General features: G+C 49.5%; 1 non-coding gene across 1 annotated transcript; it reads left to right on the top strand.

Moving 5' to 3' along the window:
- Positions 1-9,471: 9,471 nt before the first annotated feature.
- Positions 9,472-9,629, top strand: LOC121448972. The gene has a single exon (XR_005974439.1). It is a non-coding gene; the product is annotated as a U1 spliceosomal RNA (small nuclear RNA).
- Positions 9,630-19,026: the final 9,397 nt, after the last annotated feature.

The following is a 19,026-nucleotide window of genomic DNA, read 5'->3' as shown; positions in this document are numbered from 1 at the left end:
CTGAGAACTGAACTCAGGTCCTTGTGCTCGGACAGCAAGCACTTAGGTGGCCAAGCATCTCCCTCGTCCCCCAGACTCTTCTCTTACTGTGATTGCAGGCCCATTCCAGCTGTGGCTCTGTGTCTGCTATGAGGTCATGCTTTGAATGCTTGGCTCCCAGCTGGTGGCTGCAGAATCTTTAGGAGGTGAGCCTGGATGATGGGAGACTTAGAGCAGCCCCTTGAGAGTTCTACATACCCTTGTCCCAGCCCGCTTTCTCTGCTTCCTGATCCACTCAGCATGAAGGGTCTTTCTATGTCTGCTCAGACTGTTCTGTCTTGACAACACCATAAACAATGTCTGTGTCCTCTGTGAGCTGTCTCTGGGACCTGGGTGAGGGAGCAGCTTCTACTTAAAATGTTGGACATCTATGGCAAAGGGTGACTTGTCACTTCAGAACATGTATGACTGGTTCGTTAGGTGCTAAGCTTTGCAGCTGCACACGTAACTGAGCCAGGCAAAAAGTATAACTAGGTGAGCATAGTGGCACATGCTTTTCTGAGCGCGGGTCTCATTCATGCAGCTGCCTTCTTGCCACCATCCAGCTGCTTTAGTGACTGGCATCCTCCCTGCCCTTAGCTTCTATTAGAGCCCCTGATTTTGTCGGTTTGGTGGTGCAGATGGCATTTCTTTCTTGACAGATGAGTGTCCTGTCACATAGTCATATACTGTTTGATCCCTTTGAGAAGGAAGATTTAGCTGGGAATGCTAGTGCCGCCTTTATTCCAGGCTACACGGAGAGACTTTGTCTCAAAAAAATTAAATTAAATAAAAAGATATATTTATTTTTTATTTACATATATGCCTGTGTTATGTGCATCACATGCATGTCAGTGCCCACAAAGACCAGAAGAGGAGGCTGAATCCCCTGGGAACTAGAGCTACAGGAGGTTGTGAGCTGCCCCAGAAGGATGCTGGGTACAGAACCCCTGTCTTATGCAAGAGCAGCCAGTGTTCTTAACCTTGAGCCATCTTTTTTTTTTTAAAGATTTTATTTATTTATTATGTATACAACATTCTGCCTCCATGTATGCCCACATGCCAGAAGAGGACACCAGATCTCATTACAGATGGTTGTGAGCCACCATGTGGTTGCTGGGAATTGAACTCTGGACCTCTGGAAGAGCAGCCAGTGCTCTTAACCACTGAGCCATCTCTCCAGCCCCCTTTAGCCATCTTTTCTGCCCTTCCTCCTCCTCCTCCTTCTTCCTTTTCTTTTCCTTCTCCTTCCTCTTCCTCCTCCTCCTCTTGTTTTGTTTTGTTGTGTTTTCCGAGGCAGGGTTTCTCTGTAGCTTTGGAGTCTGTCGCCCTGGAACTTGCACAGCTTTCCCTTCCACCAATCAGAGGCTTTACACAAAGACCAATCACAGACCTCCTGTTGCACCAGTCACTAGCTCTGTAGAACCTTCAGGGTTGACAGTGCTCCCTCAGGTCTGCGTGCATGAAATAGCTGGGAAATAGCTGTGGGGAAAGCTGGGCCTCCTGTTTACAGAAGCTAATCTTAGGATGTGTCTTCCAGTCTTCCAAGGCCAACGCAGGGCCTGTGGGGCAGCCACACCTGGAGAGTGAGCCTGAACTCAGCTGCAGGGGTCCTTACAGCTGGGGTAAGGGTTCCTCAGAGTGGGAGGGGAGGATTTGAACACCTGGGCTGTCTTAGAGGCAGTCTGGTTGTCGGCCAAATGTTTTCTTGACTGGTGGTTTCCCGTTAGAGGCAGCCAGGCAGAAGGGAACTGACAGCCCAGCTCAATGGCTGAGTGGTTTGTTTCACACAGTTCAAGTTACTTCAAGAAAAAGCACTTTGTAGGCGACACCAACATTCTGGAACTTGCTTACCGCACTGTCAAATGCTCTTAGGGAGAGCAGGGTCCTCCACTTATGGATCTCAGTTTTGTTAGGATGAAGATTTATTGTGTTGTTTTACTATGTGTAAAATGTATGTGTCCGTGTCTGTGTGCAGGTATGTGCCTGTGGGTGCAGTTGCTCTCAGAGGCCTGAAGGGGCCATCAGATCGCCTGGGGTGGAGTTACAGGTGGTTGTGATTCACCCGGATCCAGATGCTCTGTAGGATCTGTATGAACTTAACCACCGAGACGTCTCCACCCCCCTTTAGAATTCTGGAAATTTAGAAAAATTTCTAAGGCTTTTGCTTTGCTGTTGCTCTTGAATGGTGTGTTTTGTTGTTGGAGGCAGAGGTTGTGCCCAGCAACCTCTCCGACAGCCTTTCTTATCACTTCTGATAGGAGAAACATTCTTTTCCTTGTTGGCAGCCAATTTGTCTACAATGACGGTGGTTTCTTCCTTTTTCTAGTCCATTATTCCTCACTCTTGACGGAAGTGCTAGGACTTGTTTCAGTAGGACAGTCTTTTCTGCTCTGACAGAGACAAGGGAATGTTCCTTGAGCAAGCTAGGACACTCCCCTCCCATTCTCGGTTTGTGCAGAGAATTTTTTCTCCTTCATCTTTGTCTTCTTTTTCTCTTTTTAGGGGGAGGGGCATTTAGGAAATAGGAGACCACATAGCCCAGGCTAGCCTTAAACTTGGTAAGTAGTAAAGTAGGATGTTGATATCTTGGTCATCCTGCCTCAGTTTCCCATGGGCTGGAATTACCAAATGTGTGCCTCCATTTCTGTTTGTTCGTTTATTTGATTGAGATAGGCTATATATCCATGCAGCCCTGGCTGGCCTCAAACTCACAGAGATCTATCTGCCTCTGCCTCCCGAGTACTGGAATTAAAGGTGTGTGCCACCACTGCCCGGCAGTTCTTTTTTTTCTTAACAAATTTCATTGTTTTGTTACACAGATTGTCAGTTTTTTACCAGGCTGGAACTGCCAGGATCAAGGATCTTCTTGCCTTAGCTTTCTGAGTAGCTGGGACAACAGATAAATCACCTGCCTGGAAACCCTGTCAATTCTAAAGGGACACCTCATGCCTTTGGGCACTTGGTGCCTTGGTCTGTGTGTGCCACTGTCCACATGTGACCTCTCCAGTGTGGGGCATCCGGGTAACTGAGTTCGACTCTCATTTGTTCCTGACTAGGAACACAGAAAACACACAGCCTGTGCTTTCGAATGGGGGCTGTGTTAGCTGCCTTCCCATCCCAGAGACAGAGCCCCTCAGAGCTGCCGAGGGGAGAGAAGCTTTGCTGGATTCACCTGTGGTAGGGAAGGCCTGGCAGCACAAGCGATCCATCTTTGGTCACGGCAGGAGCATGCTATATGGCTCCTTACCTGTTGATGGCTAGCACCGGAGGCTGGTCTAACCTCCACAGGCCCTTCCTGAATGGCCTGCATCTCCTAGCTATGTCCCACATCCCAAAGCTCCATAATCTACGGAAACAGCACTGCCAGCTGTGAACCAAGTGCTCAGAACATGTGCCTGTATGGAACGTTCCAGATTCAGCCCACAGCAGACGGTGTTCACTTTCTAGACTGTGTGACGCCCTTGTCATAGTATATTTTGGTGTCGCATATGAGCAAGTGGAAAACACAGGAACTTGGGATGTGCGTCACTGTCCCCTGGGCAGATAACAGCAAAGGAAAATGGAGATGGGGGGAAATGGTTCCACCTGGAAGGTAGTTTAGGCAACCCAATAATTCGCTTTAATAGAATAAATATACATTTCAATGACCTGAATAAATGAAATCATTTAAGCTTTCGGGTTCTTAAAAACAGCCCCCGTTATTTCGGAAACAGATTTTGATTTTGTTCTTAGCGGAAGATGCTCTCTGATGGAAACTTTAGGTCTCAGGGATGCCTAGCTACTCAAGTGGGTGTCTTCACTGTGCCAAGCACATGTTTCCGTTGTGGGTAGGAGGCACCACAGACCATGGCCAGCGAGGCCCCGTGCGTTCTGCACGTGTTGGGGTTAGTAGAACAGTGAGCATTATCGGTGCCTTTACAAGAAAGGCTACCATGAAGCCTGAGATCATCTTTAAAGAAAAACAAAGGCTAAAAAAGAGTGTTGTGCATGGCGGGTGAGTACGTGTACAAGTGAGCACATGTGGAGGCCAACTCATGGCCAGCTGTATTCCTCGATAGCACTGCGCCTTGTTTTTGAGACAGGGTCTCTCCCTGTACCTGGAGCTCACTGACTGGCTAGTCCGGCTGGCCAGCAAGCCTTGAGGACCCCATTGTCTCTACCTTCCTAGTATTAGGATTTCAGGTATGAAGTTGTGCCCGTATTGTTCTGTAGGGCGGGGGAATTAGACTCCGACTCTTTGCATGCTAGTACTACACACAATTTAGTTGACTAACCCATATCTCCAGCTCTGCCTCTCTGAGGCACAGCTTCTGTGCTGACCCTGAGGAAACTCCTCGGAGAGGTCACCTCAGTGATGCTGGCCTCTTACTAATCCCAGCTGATGCCCCCGCTGCAGCGGACCAGAAACCACAGATTCTAAATTCCAATCGAGCACACAAATGGCCCTGGTGGAGCCTTTGCTTGCCTCTGAAACCTCACAAGCCAGGCCGCCTTCACCTCATTCTCTCAACCCTCTTACCTTCCAAGAGACCACAAAACAGTGCTGAGCGCTCAATGGCTTTTTCAACCCATAGCTCTATACACTTCCAAAATCCTCCCAAGACAATGTTGTCAGGTCTATCGCCACGACACCCTGAAACCTGGTATCAGTTGTCTTCATTTGGTTCCTGTTGCTGTGGTAACACCAAATGTTGTAGGAGGACAATAGTTTTTTCCCAGGTGCTCAGACCCAAAATAACCACATAGAAACTACACTATTTGCAATACTGTCTGGCCAATAGCTTAAGCGCATTTCTGGCTAACTCTTACATCTTAATTTAACCCAACTCCATTAATCTGTGTATTGCTAGTGGCTGTGGCTTACTGGGTAAAGTTCCATCCCCAGTGTCTGTCTGTCTCCAGAGGGGCTACATGGCTTCTCACTGGCTCCGCCCACTTTCTCCCAGCATTCAGTTTAGTTTTCCCTGCCTACCTCTGTTCTGCCCTGCTACAGGCTCAAGCCAGCTTTCTTTATTCATTAATGGTAATCACAGCATACAGAGGGGAATCTCACATCAACCAAAGACTTCTTAGGAGAAGTTGGGGTTTTATCGTTCACCATCAAGCCCAGGCAGGAGGAACTCAAGCAGGAGCAGAGGCAGGAGCCACACAGGAGTGCTGCTGACTGGTTTGCTCCCCATGGCTCAGTTAGCCTGCTTTCTTGTATAACCCAGGACCACCTGTCCCAGGGTGGCACCGCCTCCCCTCCCCCATCAATCATCAGTCAATAAAGCACCCCATAGACCCACCCACAGGCTAATCTGATGCAGACATTTTCTCAGTTGAGGTCTTCTTCCCGGATGGCGACAGCCTATGTCAAGTTGGCAGAACCCTAGTGGACACCGCAGTAATTGTCCAAACAGACTAAGGCGATGCCCCTGCCAGCTTGACATAGCCTAGCTCTTTTCCAGTGTGTGCAAGGTGGCTCCCTGGGACTGCCCTGGTAGAGGACCCATTTTCCCCTCCTGGGCGCCTCTCCTGGTCCTCACTTTATCTACCTCATTACCCTAAAGCCCTTTGTGTGAGGAGCGGCCTCCTTGTCCCTGGAGGGGACACAGACACGAAGATCCCTTACACTTCAACCATTTTAGAGCTGCTGCTAGGTAGAGGAGACTTGATTTTTGGTTTCCTTTTTTTCGCTTTTCAGATGGGTCTTGATGTGCAGCTCAGGCTGGCCCTGAACTGGAGACTCTAGAATGCGGGTCAAATCCCACAGCCTGAATCAGGGAGCTGTCTTGCTGTAAGCCTTTGGTCACTTGGAGTAACTTGTCTTACTGGGAGCCACAAATGGATGCAGGCTGTGATGGTTTCCTTCAGAGAACGCAGAGGAGAGATCAAAGGGGCTTTGTTACGAGGAACCTGCTGTACCCCAAACACAACCTCTTGTGTATCAATAAGTAAATATGCTTCTGAAAGACAGTTTGAGGTTCAGGTCACAGAAATGTTCCTCCCTGCTGCCAGAAAGCCTAAAGTTACATTCTCGAGTGACTCTCCGTGTCCCACAACCATGTGAGTGTTTGTCTGGGGGCATTATGTATGCCCACCACGTGTGTGCCTAGTGCCTGCAAGGGCCAGAGAGGGTATGAGAGCCTCCTGAAACGGCCACAGAGGGTATGAGAGCCTCCTGAAACTAGAGTTATGGATGGTTGTGAGCAATCATGGGTGCTGGGAACTGAACCCAGGTCCTCTGTAGAAGCAATAAGTGTTCTTGACAGCTGACCATCTCCCCAGCCCCCTCCTTCCCACTTTAAATGACGCTTCTCTCCAGGCCTGAAGGAGACTCCCCTCCTCTCTAGATCCACTGTGCTGCTTCTCCACAGTGTTGCTTCTCTCTGGTGCTCTTTTCCAGCTTGAGCCCCCGTCATGGTCTGAGCCCCTTTGATCACAACAAACCTCACTCCTGAAGGGAATTAAGAATCACACGCCAGCTTCCTTCCCAGCTGATCGCTGCTGTTCTTGTTTATATCAATATGACTGATCCTCCATTGTGGCCTCCTGTGTGCTGGGATTGTTCGTGTGCGTCACCGGTCAGCGTCAATGGCACTGTAAGACACACTACCGGGGGAAGGAGGTACAGCTCCTGAATTAAGCTCTGAGTTAATAGAAGACTGCCCGCTGCCATCTCTTATAGTATATTCTGGAATTCTGAACAAAGAAAGGCACGTGGCTGCAAGGACCCAGGAGGTTTGAATTGTATCGACCCAGTGAAGCAGTTGATTAAGGTGTTGGATGTGTTTTTCTAAAGATTTGTCTCCTCCTGGAGCATTCTGGGAAATCCTCCGACAAGGCTATGGATGAAAAAAATGACAGAGCCAGCCTGAGACTTGGAACTGCCCCACAAAGTCCACACAGATCACTCAGATTGGGAGACAGTTAAGAGGTTAAACGTCTAGAATTTGAAAGTATCTCGGCTATAATGTTTTTAGCATAATTTATACAAGTCATTTCCAATAAGATGACTGCTTCTCTCTCGAGGATGGATAGGCTGGTGGTCGCTTGGACAGAGCTAAAGCAGCTTCTGCCAAGGGTGCTGCCTCTTATTTATTTATTTTTTAAAATAAGTTATCCCCCCCTAAACTTTTAAACTCTCTCTCTCTCTCTCTCTCTCTCTCTCTCTCTCTCTCTCTGTGTGTGTGTGTGTGTGTAGGGTCTGAGTAGGCCAGAAGAGGATGTCAGGTCCCTGGAGAGGAGTTACAGGTGGATATGAGCCACCCAGTCTTATGTGGGTGCTGGGAGCTAAACTTCTGCCCTCTGGAAGAGCAGCCTGTGTCCTTAACCCCAGAGCCATCTCTCCAGCTTCCCCTCCTTTTGTTCCAGACAGGGTCTAACATGGCGCAGGCTGGGTTTGAACTCTCACTGTACCTGAGGATGAGAAACTACTGATCCTTCTCCCTCTTCTCAAACGTGCTGGGGTTCAGGGTATGCTCCTTTGCAGAGCTGAGGGTGGAACCTGGGGCATCGTGCATGTAGGCAATCAGCCTACTGAGCTATGGCCCTTTTCGGTACTGGCATTGATATTGATCTAGGGTCGCTACGTCGGCAGTGGGTCGGTATTGGCTGGCATTGGGTTTAGGGTGTTGGTGTGGTTTGGCATGAGCATTGGAGCCAGGGTTTTGGTGCTGGGTTGATACTGGCTTGGCGTTGCGTTTGGTTCCTGGTGTTGATATTACTTTAGTATTTCTGTCCAGGCTGTGTTTAAGGTGGGGAAATTTGAAGAGTTTCTACGTTCGCTTGCCTCCTTCGTGGGAGTGGTAAGCAAGCCACGGAGGAAATCCTACGGCTGGTGAAATGTCATCAAATAGACACTTGCCACTAAGCCCCGAGTCTGAGGAAGGGGCAGGTACCAGCTTCAGGCAGATAGATACTTGGGGACTGTTCAGAAAGTTGGTGTGGCCGCCTCCTATCTGTGTGTGACTAATTCAACCTGTGATATGCTTCTTCGAAATTTAAGAAAACAGGAAGTTCCCTGGCAGATTAAGACCCAGGTGCCAGATTTGCTTCTCTGAATTCCACCGGAGCTGAGGCAGCTCCCGCTGTGTAAATAGAGGTCTTATCACAATTCACCGGAAATCTACCTGGCCTGGCGGAACTTCGGGCTATCTTGATAAGAACTGAACTCAGACGTCACGGCTGACTGGCCACCCTGTGTTCCAGTAGGCCGGACAAGGACGCCACCCTCCCCTCGCATCAGGAAGCTCCTGAAAAGGAGCTCACTTCACTGTTGATTGCCGGCCTCCTGGAGGGGCTAGAGAACTACACCCCGCAATACTTGTGCTCCCTGTCCTCAAAAACAGGAGAAAGATGGGTGTCCCTGGGAAGAGCTTGTGTCCCAGCATCTGGTCTGCAGGACGGCTGGTAGAAGTCCCCCCTCCCCGGAGACTCTCTTGAGACCTTTGATCAACCGGAGGAGACCCACTCTTCCCTGCTCTACTCCCCCTACGACTTTATTTTCATGTTTTATTAGGATATATTAATTATTCCTAATAATGGGCTCATTACACCATCTATATGTATGTAATGTTTTTCTGACAAGTTCACACATCCCTTTCCTCTTTTCCTCCTTCCCCTCCCTCGAATCCCCTTCCTGTCCCAACTAGCCCCCCTACTTTCTTCTGTGTCCTTGTGTATGCGCCACGCATTACTCGACGGGCTCCATTAGGTATGTTTAAAGGCGCAGCTACACCACCGAGGAAAAGGGCTTTCCTCCCCCAGCGACCACTAACTGCATTTAGGTTCTCAAGGAGACGCGGGGCCCAGTGAGCTCCCCCGTTCCGCAACACGCATCGGAAAAACGCCTCCACAGCGACATCTAGAGTAGAGTTTGAGCTCTGCACCAGGCTGTTGCGCTGCACTCTCAGCCCGGTAGATTTTTCTCCAAACTCTTTTTCTGTGCTTTGATAACGCTGCATGACAGACACGTTTAAGAATCAGCGACAAAGCCGGGCGATGGTGGCGCACGCCTTTAATCCCAGCACTCGGGAGGCAGAGGCAGGCGGATCTCTGTGAGTTCGAGACCAGCCTGGTCTACAGAGCTAGTTCCAGGACAGGCTCCAAAGCCACAGAGAAACCCTGTCTCAAAAAACCAAAAAAAAAAAAAAAAAAAAAAAAAAAAAAAAGAATCAGCGACAAGCAGCGGTAATCGGAATCACTCTGAAATTAAAAGATCTGAAAACAAACCACCCGCGTGTGTCCTTTACTGTGCAAGTTAGACACAGTTGTTAAAAGCTAGCACAAGCCAGGCGGTGGTGGCGCACGCCTTCGGAGGCAGAGGCCGGCGGATCTCTGTGAGTTCGAAGCCAGCTTGGTCTACAACAGCTAGTTCCAGGACAGGCTCCAAAGCTACACGGAGAAACCCTGTTTCGAAAAACAAAAACAAAAAACAAAAATAAAATAAAACCAAAACCCAGCAGAACACTTGCCTGGCAGGGGACACCATGATCACAAGGTGGTTTCCCAGCATGAAGCTTGTCATTTGCCCTTTGATGTGCTGACCCCTGTGATTTCCCCACATGTGGGAAACTTAACTGCACAGTCTGTGGTAGCGGGGGCTGCATTCACACTCTCGCCCTAAAAAAAAAAGATTTTTAGAAACCCAACATAATAAAAGTTTGCAGTAGAGACTGGAGAGACAGCTCAGCCATTAAGAGCGCTTTCTGCTCTTGCTCAGGACCCAAGTCCCAGCATCTATATGATGGCTCTTAACTGTCTCTTAGTTCTAGTTCCAGGGGATCTGATGCCATCTTCTGGCCTCCCTGGGAACTGCATGAATGTAGTGCATACGCACCCGAGCAGTCAAAACACCATACAAATAATAACAACGATGATGATAATAATTCAGAACTATTTTCACTAGAACCACCATCCGAGTGGCTGGAGAGATGGCTCTGTGGCTGGGACCGCATCCTGATCCTGAAAAGGAGCCGCGTTCAGTTCCCAGTACCCACGTCTGGTGGCTCATCTCAGTCTGTAACTCCAGCTCCAGGAGATCTGACACTCTCTTCCGACTTCTACAGGCACCTGCTTGCACTGGGTGAGCTTTTGCATAAGTAAATAAAACCAGAAAAGAAGGAAAAAATATTAAAAGAAATACAGAACCGTGAAATGTGAACAGCAAGAAAAGTGGTAATGTGTATATTCCGATATCAGAAGACAGTCGCTCTGGGATTGAGGTTTTAAGAATCACAGAACCAGAAAAGTCCAATGTGCAGTCACAAGCACCATATCTGTCTTGTCCTCATGGACAGAGCCTCTCCGGTGGGAGACGACATGTGTGTAGTTCTTTGCTGGGCTCTAAACCTGGTTTCATCAGCAAACAAACAGGTGTCAGGTTGTTGAGCGATCTCCTGGATCTTGCTTAAATGTGTTCAGTCTCCAGGGGGCTCTGGATCTCTCTCTCCTCCTCCTCCCCCATTTCCCCCTGATGTCACTTAGTGTGACACTCAAGTATTAAATATTTGACACACACATGCTGCCACACTGGCTGGTGGGAACTGGAAAGAACAAAACCCCTCTCTACCACAAGAGGGCAGTAGACACCAGCAGCGAATGGGGGCTAGCTGGGAATGGGGAGACTCCAGGATGAAATGGAGTCGTGGGGGTCACCTAGTTCATACCCGTTCTCCTGGGGACAAAAAGACAGTCGGGGACGTCCTGAGATCACACTGTTGGCCAGGGTCCAACAAAGGCTAACTTGTTCTCAATTAGACAGTAGCTCTCAGCTGGAACCAGGAAGCTCATAGTTAGGGAAGCTCTGGCTGTGGTGATATACTGGTGTTGTTCCAGCACGGGGGAGGTGGAGACAGGTGGACCAGTGGATGCACGGTGCGTGCTGGCCAGCCAGAATACCCTACTTAGTGAGTCCACCAGGCCAAAGAGAGACCTCGCCTCAGAAAATCAGAGTGGGTGACTCCTGAAGTAAGACACCCAACGTTGTCCTCCAACCCCCACAGGAACCCGTCTGTACACACACGTGTAAATACGCACGATACACCACACACACACACACACACACACACACACACACGAGGATTTCTAAGGCGAGATTCCTGCCAGGATAAAACAACTAAAGTTCTAGGAAAAGTACGATTCCAAAGCAGACTCAAGAAGACAGGAAATGCATACACAAAACCACTATTGGGGAAACTGAGGTAGAAGTAAAAATCCAGAGGCCAGCTCGCCCTTCGCAGCCACAGAACAAAGTATTCCAATGTGTTCAGACTTCTGTAGGACACAGACACAGGCCTGGGAAGCGCCCAATAATTACTGCCATGATAGATGATTTAACGCCAAGTCTGGAGCCTGCAGTGTGCACCTGTGTGCAGTACCTAAGGACGCCAAAAGAGGGCAGAAGATTCCCCTGGAGCTAGGGTTACAGGGAGTTGTGAGTTGTGTGCATGCTGGGTCTTGGACCTGGGTCCTCTGCAAGAGCAGCTAGTGTTTTAACTGCTGAGCCATCTCTCCGGTCCTTCAGTTTTGAAATTCTTGAACAGACTAGAATTCTTGTGAATGAAACAGATTGGGCAGTACAAGCCCGTCTCTTATTGCAAGAGCTTCTTGCCAGTGTTAATCGTGTCAGATGGTAGATATCTTCAGATTAATAATTGATCAGTCATTGATTCCAACAGGCCTTGCACCCCCGGGCCTTCCACTTTCTGATACGGTGTGCCTGAGCTTCCTGTCCCGCCATTAGCCCTGATTCACTCTCCCCTGTGTTCAAGGGGTTGAGGTTCAGGGAGGGAAATTAGACCCACATATTCCATGCAGGGCTGGGTAAGACAGGCAGCTCAGTTGCTTGGGTGTGGGCCTGGCACGCATGGTTTCAGTACTGCATTAGAATCAGGTGTGGCAGGGTACCGTAACCCTAGCCCTTGGCAGAAGGTAGAGGCAGGAGGATAGTTCAGAATCACCTTCCGCTACACAGTGAGTGGGAGGCCAGCCTGGGCTACTGAGGTCATCCTGGGCTACTGACAACCTGAATCTGATCCACATGAGAGAACTGACTCCTGTAAGCTGTCCTTTGGCCCCCACATTTGTATCATGCATGTGTGTGTACATGCTCACACACACTCGAGTACATACACGAGTACACACACGAGTACACACACACATGAGTACACACACATGAACACACACACGAGTACACACACGCACACGAGTACACACACATGAACACATACACACGAGTACACACACACGAGTACACACGCACACGAGCACACACACACGAGTACACACGCACACGAGTACACACACACGAGTACACACACATGAACACACACACGAGTATACACACACGAGTACACACGCACATGAGTACACACACATGAACACACACACGAGTACACACACATGAACACACATGAGTACACACACACGAGTACACACACACGAGCACACACACACGAGTACACACACACACACGTAAATACAAAAGAAATATCATTCAAAAAAATTCTTGTCTCGGGCTGGAGAGATGGCTCAGTGGTTCAGAGCATTGCCTGCTCTTCCAGAGGTCCTGAGTTCAATTCCCAGCAACCACATGGTGGCTCACAACCATCTGTAATGAGATCTGGTGCCCTCTTCTGGCCTGCAGGCATACACGCAGACAGAATACTATATACATAACAAAATAAAATAAATAAATATTTTAAAAAAATCTTGTCTTAAGCAAGGCAGTGGTGGTGCACACCTTTAATCCCAGCACTCCAGAGGCAGAGGCAGGTGGATTTCTGGGAGTTCAAGGCCAGCCTGGTCTACAGAGTGAATTCAATGACTGTCAAGCTACACAAAAGAACCCTGTCTTGAAGGAAGAAAAAAGAATTTTGTGTTAAAACTAGATTATTGTCACCATAGGTCTGATTTTAATAATTTTCTCTACATGCAAAACTGCCAGCGGTGACGCAAGTCAGCCATCTGGCCAGTCATCATAGTATAAGAAAGGGAATGAGGCCAAGTGAAGTACAAACTGTTTCCGGGCTTCGGGGCCATCTTCCTCACCGTCTGTCTCTCAGCGACAGGGGCGTTCTTCCTGTGAGCCCTGTGTGCTATAGACTCGGGCCTTGCTTCCTTCTTTCCCACTGCCTTTCCCCACAGACGACCCACAGAAAGATCTGGGTCTGTAAGAGCACATGTCCTGTCTAGGCACGGTGTGCACACCTGCAACCCCAGTGTTCAGGAGGCCAGGTCAGAAAAGGGGTGAGCCTGGGGCCAGCCTGGGCTACATAGCAAAGCCCTCCTCCTCTTCCTCTCCTTCTTTTCTTTTTTAAAGCAGGAGGCAGGGCTGGAGAGATGGCTCAGAAATTAAGGGCGTATGTTGCTCTTGTAGAGAACCCATGTACAGCAACTCACAACTTCCTATAATTCCAGCTCCTGGGGACTCAGCACCCCTTTCTGGTCTCTGTGGGCACCTGTACACACATGGCATACACACAGAGACATCTACACATGCACATAAATAAAAACAAATCTTTTAATAAAAAGGTACATTTTATTTCATATTTAAACGGGTTCCACCTTGAGAATTAGTTAGAAATGTAAAATCTCAGGCCATAATAAAATCCAAATCAGGACCTGCAATTATTAAGACTTTTAGAATTGTGTGTGTGTTTAGGTGTACAATGTGTGCTAAAGCCTGTGGAGTCCAGAAGAGGGCAGGGGACCCCATGGTTCAGGAGTGTAAGCTGCTATGTGGGTGTTGGCAATGAGCCTGGGTTTCTCTGCAAGGGCAATAAGCATCCTTAAGTTTCTCTGCAAGGGCAGTAAGCATCCTTAACCACTGAGCCGTCTCTCCAGCCCATTATTATCTTAAAAACTGTTAGGATACCATCTACACTCATATCAGGATTTGTTTGTTGTTTCTTTGAGACAGAGTCCTCAGGCTAGCTCCTGAAGATGATGGAGATGGTGGCATGGGGATGATGCCCCAATGGAGCAAGTACAAAGAGAGACTGCAGGCATCTTCTGGTCCAAGTCAGGATGCCAATCTTGCTACAGAATGAATAAGAACCATGACTCACCGGTGACACACCGGAGGCTGAGTCCAAACCTGGATGCAGCACAGTTGGCACTGGGGAGCTGGGGCAGGTGGGGCAGGCGGGATAGGCGGGGCAGATGGGCAGGTAGGGGATGCAGGGGAGGTGGGATGGGCAGAGTAGGCGGGGTAGGCGAGATAGGCGGGGCAAGTGGGGCAGGCGGGGTAGGCGGGACAGCAGGGCGGCAGAGCCACTTGTAGCTGCTGCATTTAGGAGAAAGGTGTTTGAGTGGAAGATGTGTGTGGCTGGAAACAGCTTAGATGGGAGAGGGGAGCAGAGAAGGAAAAGCAGGCTTGAAGGGAAGAGACCCAGCTGGACAGTGAAGGGACCCTGCCTAGACTGGGGGTCACTGCTGTCTGCCCACATGAGAAGCTGGTGCTCAGCCTCTGAGATCCTCCCACACGCCACTTCCTGCTGATCCCAGCTTCGCATTGCATTCAGGCAACAGCTAGGGCAGCTCAGGCGGAATACTTCTTCTGCAGACACACACTGGGCTTGGGAAGGGGCCTGGCTCTCCTGTAGGGAGATTGCATTTCCCTCTGAGCCTGAAGCTCAATGCCTCCATCTAAGTGGCATTTATTGTCTTCAGCTTTGGTCTGGGAATTGAACTCAGTCTCTCTTTGCTAGGCAAGTTCCCAGATAGATTTACACTACAGCCCTGAAAAGGCCTCATTTTTAAATAATGATCACTGGCTCCAAGTTCACTTTTAATCTGCTTTAAATTCTTGGGGTGTATGTGTGCACTTTTGTGTGCGTGTGCATGCATGCATGTGTGGCCATGCTGGAACTGAAACCCAGGACCTGATGTATGCTAGGCAAGCACTCTACTACTGAGATACATCCCTAGCCTCAGGCACGCATGTGAGCGTGCGCGTTTACACACATGCAGGCGCGCGCGCGCGCACACACACACACACGCACACACACACACGGTGGGGGAGACTGATGAGATGACCTTCAGTCTCTGATCTTCCTGCTCTGACCTCCCTAGTGCTGGATTCCAGGTGTGCACCACCGTACCCAGTCTCTGCCGTTGTGGGAACAGAACCCACGACCCCACCATGCATGATAGTTTGGCACTCCCAACAGAGCCCATGCCCCAGGCCCGGAGCATTTCCTACAGTGTGCTGGTTGCCACAAATCTGCAAGTAGTCCACCTCATCATGCAGGAGAGCCACTCCCTTCGTTCTGCTCACACACATACCCCAGGAGCACTTCTCTGGCTCCATATCACATCGGGGTTCCTTTGGATAGCACACGAAGGTGTCCCTGGCATGGAAGGCTGCTTCCAGGTACCCCAGATGGGGAAGCCCCCCCTCCAGTGACTTCATTCCGACTTGGAACTTCTTGAGGATGGTATGAAACTGCCTGACAATTTTTATAACGTTGTCTCTGTCATACCCACAAAATTCCATCCCATGCCACTTGGCAGTGAAGAACGGGCAATGCGCAGAGAGAAAGGAACACAGGATCCCCACAAGGACAGCCAGATCTGAGTCTTCTCTTGAAAATTACTTTCTGAATCCCCTGCCCAAGAACAAACCCCAAGCAACATGATAGTCCAAGGCATGTCAGGGTGTGCTGACCGTGGTCTGGCGGAAGGAGAGGCAGGAGAGCAGGAGGGACCATGCTTCCTGCTGGGAGTCCTGATGTTGCAGCAGCTGGAAGCCTCCACTCTCCTTGCTGCCAACCATCTTTAGAGCCGAGACTTTGGGATGTGGTGAGGCTTTGGTAACTGGAGAAAGAGTGTAAAGCCTTCCCGATTAACCTCAAACCAGTGTGACGTGGGTCCTCGGGCGACACCCACCGCAGCCTGCTGTACTCTAAGGACAATTTATTTGTTTATATTTTATTTGCTTATATTTATTTTATGTGTATGTGTGTCTGCCTGCATGTATGTCTGTGCACTTCATGCATGCCTGCCCGTGGCGGGCAGAGAAGGATGGCAAACGCCCTAGGATCGGAGTTACAGATGGCTGTGAGCTGCCCGGTGGGTGCCGGGAACCACATCCAGGCCCCTGGACCCTGGTACAGTCTTAGTCTTAACCTTAGCATTGTGCCAAGCATGTGTGTGAGTGCCCACAGAGTCCAGAAGAGGGCATCAGTTTCCCCTGGAGCTGCGTTACAGGAAGGGGTGAGCCATCCAGTGGTGCCGGGAACTGAACTCTGGTCCTCAGCAAGAGCAGTAAATGTTCTTAACCATGGAGCCATCTCTTCGGACCCTTTGATTTTTATCTCAAGACAGAATTTTTGTACGTTGCCCATGTTGTCCCTGAGTTGGACTCTACACCTGGCTGCTGGTCATTGTTTTAATGGAATGAACATCTAAAGGGATAAGATAAAGGGAAGGGGGGGTACCAAAGTGGAGCACAGATGGCAAGTGGCCCTGGGATGTCTTGGGGGACAGTAGTACTGTCTTGGTCTGAAAGCCTGACCCACAGCCCAGTCCCAGGCTGTGTAACAGACAGCCCCAACAGTTACAAGTAGAGGGTGAACATTTATAACGCTCACGGAGCCAGGTGTGGTGACACACACCTTTAATCCCAGCACTGGGGAGGCAGAGGCAAGCAGATCTCTGTGAGTTCCAGGTCTATAGAGAGAGTTTCAGGACAGCCAGGGCTACACAGTGAAACCCTGTCGCAAAAAGCCAAAATAAATAAAAACAAGCAAGCAAGCAAATAATAAATAAATAAAATGCTCATGGGGTTTGTGGCCAGGAGTTCAGACAGTATGAACTGCTCTGTTCCACGAGCCTGGGCCCCAGCTGGGCTGCATTAAAAGGAGAGCAGGAGCTGAACACCAGCATTCACCTCCCACTGCTTCCCGACGGTGGGTGCAGTGAGAGCAGCTGCCTCACGACCCTGCTTGCACCACGTCTCCTCCACGACGGACTGAGCCCTTTTCCTTTCTTCCCTTGCTGTGGTCGGGCATTTGGTCGCAGCAGTAGGAACAGCAAACAATACATATGGACTCAAGCCCAGGGCAGCACAAGGGCTGAAGGAGCTGAGTTTTTAACAGAAACGTCTGCCTGGGTCCCAGGCAAAGCTCTAAATGACACACGCATGGGCTACACCCAAAGGAGCCAAGGACAGATTTTAACGGCTTAGGCGACATAGAACACCTGGCAGAAATGACAAGATGGGACTTGGATGGATCTGCTCAGAGACTCTAGGGAGCCGTATGAAGGCAGAGCAACATCAAAGCATCAAGGTATTCGATGCATGAAGAACTGGGGAAATGTGAGCCCTTCTCAAGGAAGAAGAAAATGGACGGATACCAACACTAGCTGCCCTAGATGAGGGACAAAGGCCCTGGTGTGGCTCTTCAGGGTGAGGAAAAGGCGCTCCATGAACAGAAAGGTCTGGGTTTTTAACAGAAAGCAGAACATATGAAAAGGAATGGAAACATTATAACTAGAAAATTCAGTATCTTAACCATCATGACAGAAACAAAGACGACACAGGGGGAAAAAAGCGGTGGAATCAAAATTAAAGTTTTGACTCGAAAAGCAGATCAGAAATCACCAAAAACTGTCAAACAAAAATCTTAGAGCTCTCTAGGGCCACAGAAAGATCTAGACAGTTCTGCTATCGGAGGAGTTGTAGAGATAAGGAGAAGGGTGCCGGTTCTCATCTGGACAAACCGGGAGTGATGAACCGATGTTACCGAGGCGCTACCAGACTGGCGTAGGAACACTAAGCTACACAAAGTAGGATTTGGATAAAGGAGCACTCCCCAGTTCTCCTCTTAGAAAGAGCACGGCTCTGCCAGCCGGGCAGGACAGCCCTGGCTAGTGGCTGCCTGGGGACAGAAGTCCTGGTTTGTCCAGAGATAACTGACAATATTGTACACTGTAAATCTCTCCATTTGTGTGAACAGCCAACCTTGGAATTTCTGTCTGTGTGAAAAGTTTGGTTACTCAAAGCTGGGGCCACGACGCTGAATAAGCCGATGGGGTCTCTGTTGGGGCTGGTTCCCTTTTGTGCATTCGCCAGAAGCAGGCCTGTGCTATGTTCAGGAGCCTTTTCTTATTTCTCTCTCTCTCAGGGAAGGCACATTCATTCTGTGACAGTGTAGAAAATGATACGAAGACATACTGATGGATTGCTTCTCGTCCCGGTTAGGGTTTCCATTGCTTTGATGAAACACCATGACCAAAGCATCTTGGGTAGGGAAGGGTTTATGTCAGCTTGCACCTCCAGGTTAACAGTCTGTTACTGAGGGAAATCAGGGCAGGAACTCCAACAGGGCAGAAACCTGGAGAGAGGAGCTGACGCCGAGGCCGTGGCAGGGCGCTGCTTACTGGCCTGCTTCCTCTGGCTCCTCTCAGTCCGCTGATAGAACCCAGGGCCACAAACCCAGGGGTGGCGCCACCCACAAAGGGCTGGGCCCTCCCCCATCAATCACTAATTAAGAAAATTCCCCACAGATGTTTCTTCCAGAGGCTTAGTTAGGGTTTCCATGGCTGTGAAGAGACACCATGACCACAGCAACTCTTATAATGGAAAACATGAAATTGGGGTGACTTACAGTTCAGAGGTTCAGTCCACTGTCATCATGGTACGACATGGTGGCATGCAGGCAGACATGGTGCTGGAGAAGCATCCTACGTCCTGGCTTACAGGCCACAGGAAGTGGTCTCCCTTACTGGGTTTAACTGGAGCATAGGAGACCTCAAAGCCCACCCCTACAATGACACACTTCCTCCAACAAACCAGGCCACACCTCCCACTGGTGCCCCTCCCTTTGGGGGCCGTTTTTTCTTTCAAACCATCACAGAGGCGTCTTCTCAATTGAGGTTCCTTCCTTTCAGATGACTCTAGCTTGTGTCAATTTGACATAAAACTAGTCAGGATGCTTCCCCAACTGAAAGACATAACCCTTAAGCAGCTCAGCGAAGCCCAGAAAGACCAGTCAGCCATCTGGGTCACGCTCA

Source organism: Microtus oregoni, unplaced genomic scaffold (assembly GCF_018167655.1).
Source record: "Microtus oregoni isolate MIOR12 unplaced genomic scaffold, Mior012 000005F_ref0000423, whole genome shotgun sequence".
In the NCBI taxonomy this organism is placed as follows: domain Eukaryota; kingdom Metazoa; phylum Chordata; class Mammalia; order Rodentia; family Cricetidae; genus Microtus; species Microtus oregoni.
Note: the sequence above shows the minus strand (reverse complement) of the source record. Positions and strands in the feature narration are given on the sequence as shown.